Source organism: Dendronephthya gigantea, unplaced genomic scaffold (genome assembly GCF_004324835.1).
Source record: "Dendronephthya gigantea isolate DGI-Jeju-01 unplaced genomic scaffold, DenGig_1.0 000134F, whole genome shotgun sequence".
NCBI lineage: Eukaryota > Metazoa > Cnidaria > Anthozoa > Malacalcyonacea > Nephtheidae > Dendronephthya > Dendronephthya gigantea.
The window spans coordinates 112,967-123,995 of record NW_021163144.1 but is presented as its reverse complement, the minus strand read 5'-3'; the positions used below and the strand labels follow the sequence as shown (position 1 = coordinate 123,995).

Here is an 11,029-nt window from a genome sequence, read left to right as displayed (position 1 = left end):
TCAGGCAGCACCTACGAGGCTACCATTAGTGAGACGTTTTTATACTCCGAGGTTTACACAAATTCTGTTTTGTATAATGATATTGGCCAAGAAATGTGCATTGCAATGGATGTTGCACTTGGTGCCTTGGGGTGTGAAGTGGTAGTTGAAGGTTTTTACAGCCTAGTAAAAACCCACAAAAAATGGTGGTCAGTCAAATACATCATTAGTGCAGAGATCCATCGTTGATTGGACATTACCTCATCCAATTCAATGCCCCAACACTGTGGATAAAATTCCCTGCCTTTATATGAATTGTGATTCTAAGATAAGGTTCTCCTCGCACTTGGCCGAATGTCTGTGGCGATATGAAAACAAGGGCGAAGATCTATTTTCAAAGTTTCTTCATGATGTGAAAAAAATCTACGGACAATTGTAGCACCGGCACTACCAGAAACAATTGCATACCATATAATTAACTATTGGGATAATGTAATGTAGTCTGAATATTTAGGTAAATATTATAATATAGTGTTGTTTTTATTAGCTTTCTTAAGTGTCAATTTTTATAATAAATGAAAGTTAAATTACATGAAGAAAATAAAGCTACTTGTGATTTTTTTTTTACTTGATTCGTTTATATTATTGTAAGTTATTTTTGCGGCTGTTTGATAACGATGAATATAATGCGTTTACGGATGTCACACGCGTAATTTGCAGTCTGCGACTGCGTATCCGCATAGCCACATAAAATATGGCTATGCAGTGACAGATGTCTAGTGGACGGGTATTCTGCAATCTAGTCAACAGTTGTTCTATTTATTCAATTGGGGAGCAAATTATGAAAAACTTGTGAAAGCAACAGCACTGTGGAGGCTACACCTCAGGAATATGGTTGGATTCTGGCATAACTGCATTAAGGTACTGTACTACTGTTATTTACAACATAAATGTTGTAGATAGTTGAAATTTATGTCGATACTTGATTGCTTGAAAGTTGAAAGTGATTTAGTTATTTGGTATAATACAGTAAATTATACTATAGGCACATGTTATCAAATCTAAATATAACACATGCAAACCATTAAGATTCAGGATTCCCATGAGACGTTTTCTTGCAGCAAATATTTTCGTCGGCCTTGTGGTCTCAGAAAATAAAATATTTTATGCAGCTCTGGTACAACATACTAAAGAAGAATAAAAATAAAAAATAGGTGGACAACAAATGATCATATCATCATAATCATAATCATTACCAGTATGACCATAATCTCACTGTATACATGAAGAAGTTATAACACCAATTGGGAACCCAATCCCAACTGTAGCACTCCAGTTATATTTGCAGAGATCAGTGGCAAATAAAATTTTTTCACAAGTTTACACATGATGAAAATTTGTCAAAATTTCTGTGTAGGCTTTACTTTATGAAGGCTTTATTTTATGAAGACTTTAATTCAAACTCGTTTTCCTAAAGTTACCTCTTCCTGGCAAAGATTTATAAAATCTTTGATATCTAGCAATTTGGCATTTTTGTAACCTCCTGATTTCTTCAGTGAAATGTGAAAAAGAGGGTGGATTTAAAAGACGCCAAATTTTTAATATATTGCATATACAATTGTATCTAGTGTTCAGGTAAATTTTCACTGCAAATGCTTTATATTAAGCAGCTCAAATTAAGTTTCAGGCAATCATTTTTTAAGTACAAAATTTGACATGATCATGAGTAATACCCACAATATCTTTACTTGAAATTTTTCTGATGCCCAGGAAACGAGAATAAAGGTTAGTGCCAATGAGGAGAATGACATTTTTCAGTAGATGAGTGTGTTATTAAGAAAGAAACAAACTTTTTATTCTTTTAAGTACTAAGCACTGACTAAAGAATCTTGTAGCCTAAATTATTTTGATTCCGTGATTGACGCTTAAACATTAAGTTTAGAAACCTAAACTTTGGCAAAAACGTTTCTAACACAAAGAGCTATAAGATAAAGATTTTTCCACATTTTTTTACGATAAAGGACAGCGAGAATACAGAAAGATGACAATTGTTACAAAATGCCCAGCTTTTTATTTGTAGAGAGAGAAAGAGAATGCTTGTGTCAATCCCATATGTGGGCGGAAGGCCAGTTAGTCCAAGCAACAAGAAACTTGATAATGTTATGAATAAAATTAAATATTTATGCTATATTTACAACAATGTTAGATAGTCTATAGATTAAAAAAAAGAAAGAAAGACTGGACAGTTAGAAAAATAGAGTAATTAAGTGAACAGTTTTAGTTTTTTGCTGTCTTTAATTACAAGGGCCACATTCTTTGTTGGTGAAATATGTGTGACTTCTGCCTGAAGGCTTATGAGCTGGTTTGCACTCACACTCATCAAAGAACCAATATTGATGACATCATTAGAAAAATAGAGTATTTAAGTGAAAAGTTGTAGTTTTTTGCTGGCTTTAAGTCCAGTGTTAAGGAAAGGTTTATGTTTGATTTGGAGTGCTTTGAGAAAGACAAGAATATGATAGTTGTTAGATTTAGTTGCGTGGAGAATTCTATAATTATTGAAAACTAAATTCTCAATGGGAGAAGGGTTATTCAAAGATAAAGATATATTGTTAAGTAGTGAGAACTGGTTTTGTAGTGTGGCTAAGAATTGAGGGTGCTCACAGAGAAATGTTCGCCTACTGCACTAAAAGAGAGCCTCGGTTTTAAAAGATGAAATCCTTGTATTTTATTGAGACAAGATTTTAACAGAAAATCACCCTGGTTTCCAAGATAAGGCAAATGGATCCAGATTTTGGGCAATAAATTATCATCTGCATCATGAGTAACTGCATTAACATCGGAAGTAGAGTTCACACAATACTTAGTTTTGAGTTTATTATCAGGGAGTATATAACATTATTTGGATAACCATTCCAAGACATGAAAGATTTGATGATTTCAATTTGATTATTGAAAAGTGTTTTTAACAGTTTAAAACTGGTGGTAAAGGGATTTCACCCCAACTATTTGACGGTAAAATGGCTCAAAACTGGAAAAATGGGAGTACTGACTAGTCTGAGTGTCTTTATGATAAACACCAGTACAATCGACCGTGATTTTTATATCATCATACTTAATTCAAATTCATTGATTGTTTTTATGAACACTCAGGATATACAAGAAATGTTTATATATAAATATTTTTTACAGAAGAAAGAAAATATGATGCCAGTAAAGGGGGGTGTATATTCTTCCATAATTCCCCCTGGATAAGGGGGAAAGGAAGAAAAAGAATTGCTTCTCTGAAGGTGAATCAAAATGATTGGTCAAGTGTAGATTGCAGACTCCGCCACTTCCAATTTCAATATGGTTATCAATCATATAAACTATTTAAATTAGCGACTTTATCAATGTCATCTAGCAATAAACGAAGATGGGAAATGCCCATTTTCAGGAAGAGTGGGATATGCATTCAACAAACCAGAGAACATTCCTTCAGGAAAAAGGTATAAATGTCCTGTCTGTGGAACAATAAAATTATCTCAAAACTGCATTAGCATGTGACTAATCTTGGCCGATTTGACACGTTTGGTAAACCTGTTGGACCAAACTGTACTAATTGTCACAGACGTTTGACAACAAGGTGGATTCGTTCACTGCTGAGGATAATTGAAGCATATTTTAGAAATCTCCCAAAAATATATACAAAATATCAGCTGGTGATATCACTGAGCAAAAAACTCTCCAGCAAGTTATCAATTGAATTAGGGACCCATACTACATCTGCTTAGGCATAGGTGTGGCACAGATACTTGATGAATGTGTTTGTCTTCATGCTTAGCAAACGTGAAAATTTCCAGGAACTCTTGTATTGGCTCTGCAAAAGCCCAAAAAATAAGAGAAAGTAGGACACAATCAGCAGCTAACAATCTAAACCTCTATAAGCAAACAGATTATGACCATGATATTTGATTCAGAAATAGGCCTGCTGGGAACAAGAAATAGGCCTGCTGAGACTTTCTGTAGAGTCAAAGACAACAGCTCTCAAACCTTTGCTCCCACATGAAGAAGGGATTGCATACACAAATTTCAGTATTTCCTGTTATTGAAGCTTCTGTCAAGGCTTTTCATGACACTGAAAGGTATGATAATAATGATCCATTAATTATTAAAACAATGCTGAAGTAAAGGTAAAATAATGGGCCATTCCCCTATTATTTTTGCCTGCAATGAATCACAGGAGTATGGTAACCGCTTATCCTCCATGCAATATGGTCGCGATGAGTGAGCGTATTGTGTGGACAAATATTCGGTGATTTTACACCTTATTATTTAACTAAAAAAGTTTGAAAACTTTGCGTATGGTTTAAGGTTAGTGTTATCTATATTTTGGCCAAAAAGAACGGTGATCGCAGCATTCTTTGTTGCAAAAGTTTGCTATTGTTGGCTCATAAATACTGGACTTTCGAAAAGATGCAACCACAAGGTATCGAATTACCACAAAATTTGAGGTCAGTACACTTTGTCAGCCAACCATACAGTAACACTGCAGTCCAGCTGATGTGTTTGGCTTTCCCCATTGATTGTTTGTGGTTTGGCTCCATCAATTTATGTATTTAATATTCAATAAAAGTTGTTTAAAAAGTGTTTGACCAATTATATTATGCCCAGGCGGTGTGCGCACTGGAATCGCAATGCATGCTGGTCGAAGATATACCAACATGGCGCAAAGTTGAGTGGAAATCGGTAAGTTTTCTCGATATTATTCTGTTATTGTTAGAAGTATTTTTCATTCTATTTATGCAAGATCTAACGCACCTAGTATCCCTATAAGCAATGTATGACTTACTTTATTCATACCGTGTACGTATGTAAGGCAAGGCCTCGCTATTTTTAACGACCACATTTGGCACCAAAGTAAGCACGCTTTATACCTCCACTTCTTTCGTTCATTCTCTCAAATGTGCGTGTGTCTAAGTCATGCAAACCATTTAGATTGATTCTTCAAGACTTATATTAGCTCCGTATGCCAACGCTCTCAAACGCTCTCATAAAATTTATATGAATCTATCGATTTAAAATTTATCAAATTTACTGTTTAGTGACCAATATTGGCAATTAATATCAACATGGCGACCAAGAGAGCCATATTACCCGAAGGCGACGCACCCGGGAAATCAGAAGCAAAGCGACCAGTAGCAACTGAGAGGTCGTGAAGAAGTTTATTTGCTGACACCAAACTACCAAACAAACCACCCAACAGTCGTCAATGGACATTAGAAGAAACTGCTGCACTCACTCAGTACATATGCTTGTTCTGGGAAGGTGCCCACACAGACAAGTGGCCTATGGTTCGTGATCCAGAATTTTGGCATGCATGTGCAACAGCCGAAAATAAAGCATGTAACTCCGCCAGGACAGGTATGTATCTCATAGTCATTATGTCACTTCAGAATGCTGACTGGGGTGCAATGGGTTAACAACTATAAACAAGAGACATTCACTGATTCAGTTTATCTTTATGCAGTTAACCCATAAAATTGTTCAAAAATCCTCTCAAATTTCACACGACTTCCCTAAGTCATGATAAATGCATAATCCAAAATAAATGCAAGAATATTCTGGATAGTATAAGGGGGTTACTATAATAATATAAGGGGGTTACTATTATATCATCAAAGCACCACAGTAGGTTAACTTGTGTAGCCATGTTGACTTGACTGCCATCGCAATATTATTACCTTGTGGTAGGAAGCATTGGCACACAGGTAGGGAAGCAGACAGATAGACATCTTTATTTAGATTTGAAAACTCTTCAGTTTATGAACACTGCTTACAAGAGGGCTAACATAATTATTATTCACTAAAATCATGAGTTTGTAAAATGTTTTAAAAATAACCAAATGTCCTTAAACATGATAAGAAATTTACGTTTTTAGGCCCTTCTTGTCGCACAAGAGTTACGAAATATCTATCAAAAGAATTTGCATCCTTGTCTAAAGCTGAAGAAGCTCTTAATATTGACTATGTTTTAAGTTCTTCACTACTTGATGTCCCTGAATCAGCTACAGATAACAGCCCAACAATACCCCATGCAAAGACATTCCCTCAACCAATAGGTAATTTGTCACCCATATTTAACTGTTCACCAAATGCAAAGATGAAGATGTGTGAAAATACCCTTGGAGACACCATCCAAGAATTTTTGTCATGCTTTAAGGGCGATGCAATGTCCACACGGTTGAAAACACAGTTGATGCAACATTTATTTGAACTATTTATTGGTCAAACTGAGGGTGCAGATTTTGTTAAATTTATTGAAAATGATTTCATCACCACCATTGTAAAGGGGATGAAGAGCCTTATTGATGGAAATAAGGATAACCTTATTTACAAATTGGGAAAATGCTTTGAATGGCCAGTTCCAAGAATGCCTTTGAACAGGATGCCATTCGGGCTGATTGATTATAACATTCGTTTTTTCGCAAGCAATAACACTGTGAATGTGACAATGGAGGAGCAATATGCTAAATGGTTGGAAACCATGTTTGCCCAGTTTGGCCACAAATGGTTATGCCTACACCGAGGTCCAGCATGGCAATATACATTCGAGAAGCCATTAATTGACACAGCAACTAGTGGCAAGGATCAAGATCTGATCCAAGAAGCTTTGGAACAATCATCGATTGATTTAAACGATTTCTCACATTCAACCGAAACTGAGGAGCGTTTCGACTTAACTGAAGATATGGGCAATCTGTCAGTTTCAGATGGCATTGTTGGGGAACAAGTGAATGGCGAGGAATGTGTTGGCAATTGTGACAGTGTATCCCATTTGTGGACATCGCTTAAGAAAACTGATCATTTGGAGATTGAAGCAGGATTGGTATCTCCAGCAGAAATGGAGAAATTGCACTCTATAAGTCCAACACGGCTTAATAAGACCCCAGTCAACCCACATATGTACAACCCCTTACAGGTACATTGTATTCATTATGACTTAATTTAAATCCTGAGCTTAAATTAATCATCTGGAGCTTTCCAGACAATTATAAATTGAAATAATAACAATGTGGCCAAAATGGGTGGGGAAACAGGTGGGAAATATACCCACACTTTCATATATAACAGGGGAGGGGGTGCCACTGTCAGCAAAGGGAACTGCATGGCTAGACATTGAACATTTGTTCCTAGCAAAACAATGATGTTCAGTAAATGGCTTGCCAATGTTTATTACATCCAATGTTGTTTCAGTTTGTGCATGCAAAGAGTTTCACTATTAACTGATGACACACAAGTTTGAAAATATGCTAAAAAATGCTATATGATTGATTATTATTGAGGAAAGTCAATATTGCAGGCCTAAGTCCTCGGCAGATCCAGAAACGTCTGAAATTCTCTGGTTTTTTAAAAACTGCTGGTATACAGGTAAACTATGCAGTTTCATGATATCACCAAGTACATTTGTTGAAATTATTTACTTTGTTTGATTTCACTATTTTATAGATGGATGCAATCAGAAAGGCAAAACTGGCAAATCTAAATGGTCGATGGTGGATAAAGGCTGATGGTTGTGATGTTAGGAAAGGGTTGCTAGAAAGTGTTAGAGGGACATGGTCTGGGAATGAAGACTTAGGTGATGGGCATTTGCAGGAGTTGTATGAGGTGTATTGGGCCAGGCGTTCATCGATAGCAGCCACTGGTTCACGTAGTGGCCAAAGGTTGAAATCAGTTACTGTTGATGTCAAAAAGGTCTTGAATCAATTGCAAACTGACATGGAATTCCTTAACCATGGTGTTAAAACAGCCAATTAACTGTATTCAAAGGCACTTGAAGGAAAGAACTCCTCAGAGCAGTCGATGATGGAGTTGTCATGGAACCCTGTTGGTTTTGAAGAGCTGTTGAAGAAGGCTTTAGGTTTGCAAACTGATTTGAATAGGTTTCTTAGTGATGATAAGGATGTTAATTTGCTTTTGGTTAAGGCTGAGCTTTTGAGTGTTAAGGGCTTATTTGAAAAGAAACGTGTTGCAGCAACCCATTTGTTGGCCTTCATGATTGCTGATGAGCTTCGAAGCCATAAACCATATGCTATCCCTGTTCGCTTCATGCCATACAAATCATTGTCAGACACTAAATTAAGTCAACTTGAAGGTGAACTGGAAGATACAATGAGAAGTGAAGGAATGACTGTGGTTGGTAAGCAAGTCACCAAATGCTTATTAACATACTTGCCTGTTAATCCCTTAGCTTTTAAAGGAAGTAATGAATTCATGGCAATAGATACTGTAATTTGCAATGCAAGATTAATTTTTTCATGTAAAATGTCGTTTACAAAATGCTGTAAAATACAGAAAATAAATGCTGGTGAAGCATATTTTGTGTTTATATACATTATTTATGTACAAAATTCTTACCAGTTGTGAGCCAAAAATGGTACTAACAATCTCAGCACATAATATCAATATGCTGAAAATATACAAACATGTATTTTACTGTATTTGAACAAATTTAGCAACCAAATTTTACAATTTCATAGATTCCCATCTCTTTATTTAGGTTAAATTTAGTGTGTAACATAAAAGTTGCCTATTAGTATATGGGTGTAGTAATGACATTTTTTATCTCAATCCTTAGGATTCACCACTGATGGTGAATTCAATTCCCTAAGAACAGCTGGAAGGAGACATCCAGTATCCATTATTGAATCGATCAAAAATGCCAGAAAAAAGCAAAGGGGTTACCTGTTAAAGATATAAAACATTTCTTTACATTAGGGACAGACGGTATGTTTATGTGTTTATTGTTATGCTTCATTGGTTATGCAAGGGTGCATTAATAAGTGGTGCAAACAACTAACATGTGACTTTCCATTGAAAGACTTCTGACAATTGCTTGAGAAAATTGACATGCAACATTTGCTTTTGGGGCAAATTTCAAGGGAGGTCAACTACTGTATGCCCCAGAGGTGTATATCAATAATGGTTTAAACTCCTTCCTATGTTTTTATTCCAGGCAAGCCACTAGTAGAACATCCATGTGTTCCTGTAGAAGAAGTGATGTGGCTCAGTAGCTACATAGCAGAAGGAGTGGCACTCCACCAAGCACTTCTTATGCTGAGAAGAAAGCTTTTCCCATTTATGCATGATCCACATCCTTGGAAACAAGGTAAACAGTATTTATGATACATGTATTAGTGCATCATATTTACCAGTGAGAAAACCAATCAAAATAATATTCAACGGACAACCAACACTATTTGCTGATAGAATAATACTGTTAATTATTGATTATTACAGGAAAACCCGAAACAACTGGAGAGGTGTTAAAGTCCCTTATGGCCATATTTATCTTTCGTAAGTCCATTGCTGACCTGAAGGATGATCCCATTGATCCTGCTGATTTCTCAACACATTTATATCAACCCGAGAGAGATGTTAATGGTGAGCTTATCCATCACAGAGAAGACCATAACCATCTGCTAAAACGTTTTGTCTCTCGTCTCCGTGGAGGATATATACCTGGTATCAACCTGCTGTTTTTCAGAGATGCATTGCATGATCCCACTACTGGCTTAACATATGAAGCACTGACTGGAAAAAATAAGCAGTCTGTTCCAGATTGTGAAAGGTTCATTAGTCTAGGAGTAATAGCCTTCATGGAAAAAAATGGCCATGCAAAAGAGGCTTCTATTATTAAACTGCTTCACAACTGGCACAAGGCTGTGGATGGAAGAGGCCTGTCAGAGGCTGAAAGGTCTATGCACTGCCAAAAGTTGAAAGAGTGGTTGTTGGATGACTGGATGCCCTGGCATCATTATCAACCTGACTTTGCAACAATCGATGTGAACAGGTACAATATGGTCTGTTGTGATAGCGCATGCTGGTCGTCACTTGTTTCCATTGGAGGTGTCCAAATGGGATCATCTTATCCAAATCTTTCAAGTAGAGTATTTTTATGGTTTACTAATCTTTCGTAAATCGTTGCATTATAGGAAAATAGACGGGATTTGCGGTCTGACAAGAGAAACCATTATCGGTCTCATTGCCAACCTGGAGAGTAGAGAGAGCAGACGTGTCAACTATGAAGCAAGAGGCATGCCCTTTGAACACCCCCGGGCATCAAGTACCGATGATGTTGAAGGGTTGTTTGGGATGATGCATGACATGCTTGGCAACGTATTTAACATGAAGCAATTTTGTGATGCACAGCCCAAGATTGTCAATGAATTTGTCAAGAAGATTGACCCAGACTGCCCATTCTATTATTGGACTGGTGCAAAGGAGCGCTACACCGAGTTCCACCTCCCATGATTCAATGTTCCTTCTCAGGCAAAGGGGATGAAGAGCGATTGGACAAAGTCAAAGTGTCAAGGCGAGGGGATCCCGGAGTATTTGTGGCAAATCGAGCCAGTTTACCACAAAAAGGAAACTTGACAGTACGTGCAACATTCCACAAGGAACCTCAACCTTTACCACCACCTTTAATGTACCAATAACAATTTACACTTAAACAATTAACAAAATTTAAAGAACAAAATTTAAAGAACAATACTTACACAGTATATTATATACATATAATATATATTATATATCTACCCGTATATATATCTTACATTACATTTTTACTGGCCTTAATTACTGCTTTGTCCCACAATCCTTTTTTGGTTATGTCAATTGTCAAATAGAATCCAATCATACAGTAAGTGGTGCGGAAACGGATTTTGTTGACCTCAACATCAAATGCAGAGTCATTAAGTACTGGATGGATATATTTTGTCAGTTTTTTTGTTGTTTGTTATATTGTTGGCTAATTTTATTTAGTGAACACTCTACTGGCGAAAGTGTGCAGTGAATCTTATATAAATGTAAGAATATACAGTATCTTACATTTATAATCACTCGTGAATCGTTGCGTTCACAATAGCCCAACGTAACGTTGAGTGTGGGTGAACGTAACGTTTAGTAGAGGGTAAAGTAGCGTTGATTTTATTTACTTGTAACAGTAACAGGCTAACAGCAAATATAAATTAAATTTAGCGTATGACATTGTAATTATTATGCTTTAATT

General features: G+C 36.4%; 1 pseudogene; it reads left to right on the top strand.

The window, feature by feature from the left end:
- The first annotated feature begins 7,467 nt into the window (after positions 1-7,467).
- On the top strand, positions 7,468-10,395 carry LOC114536357 (annotated as a pseudogene).
- The last annotated feature ends 634 nt before the right edge of the window (positions 10,396-11,029 follow it).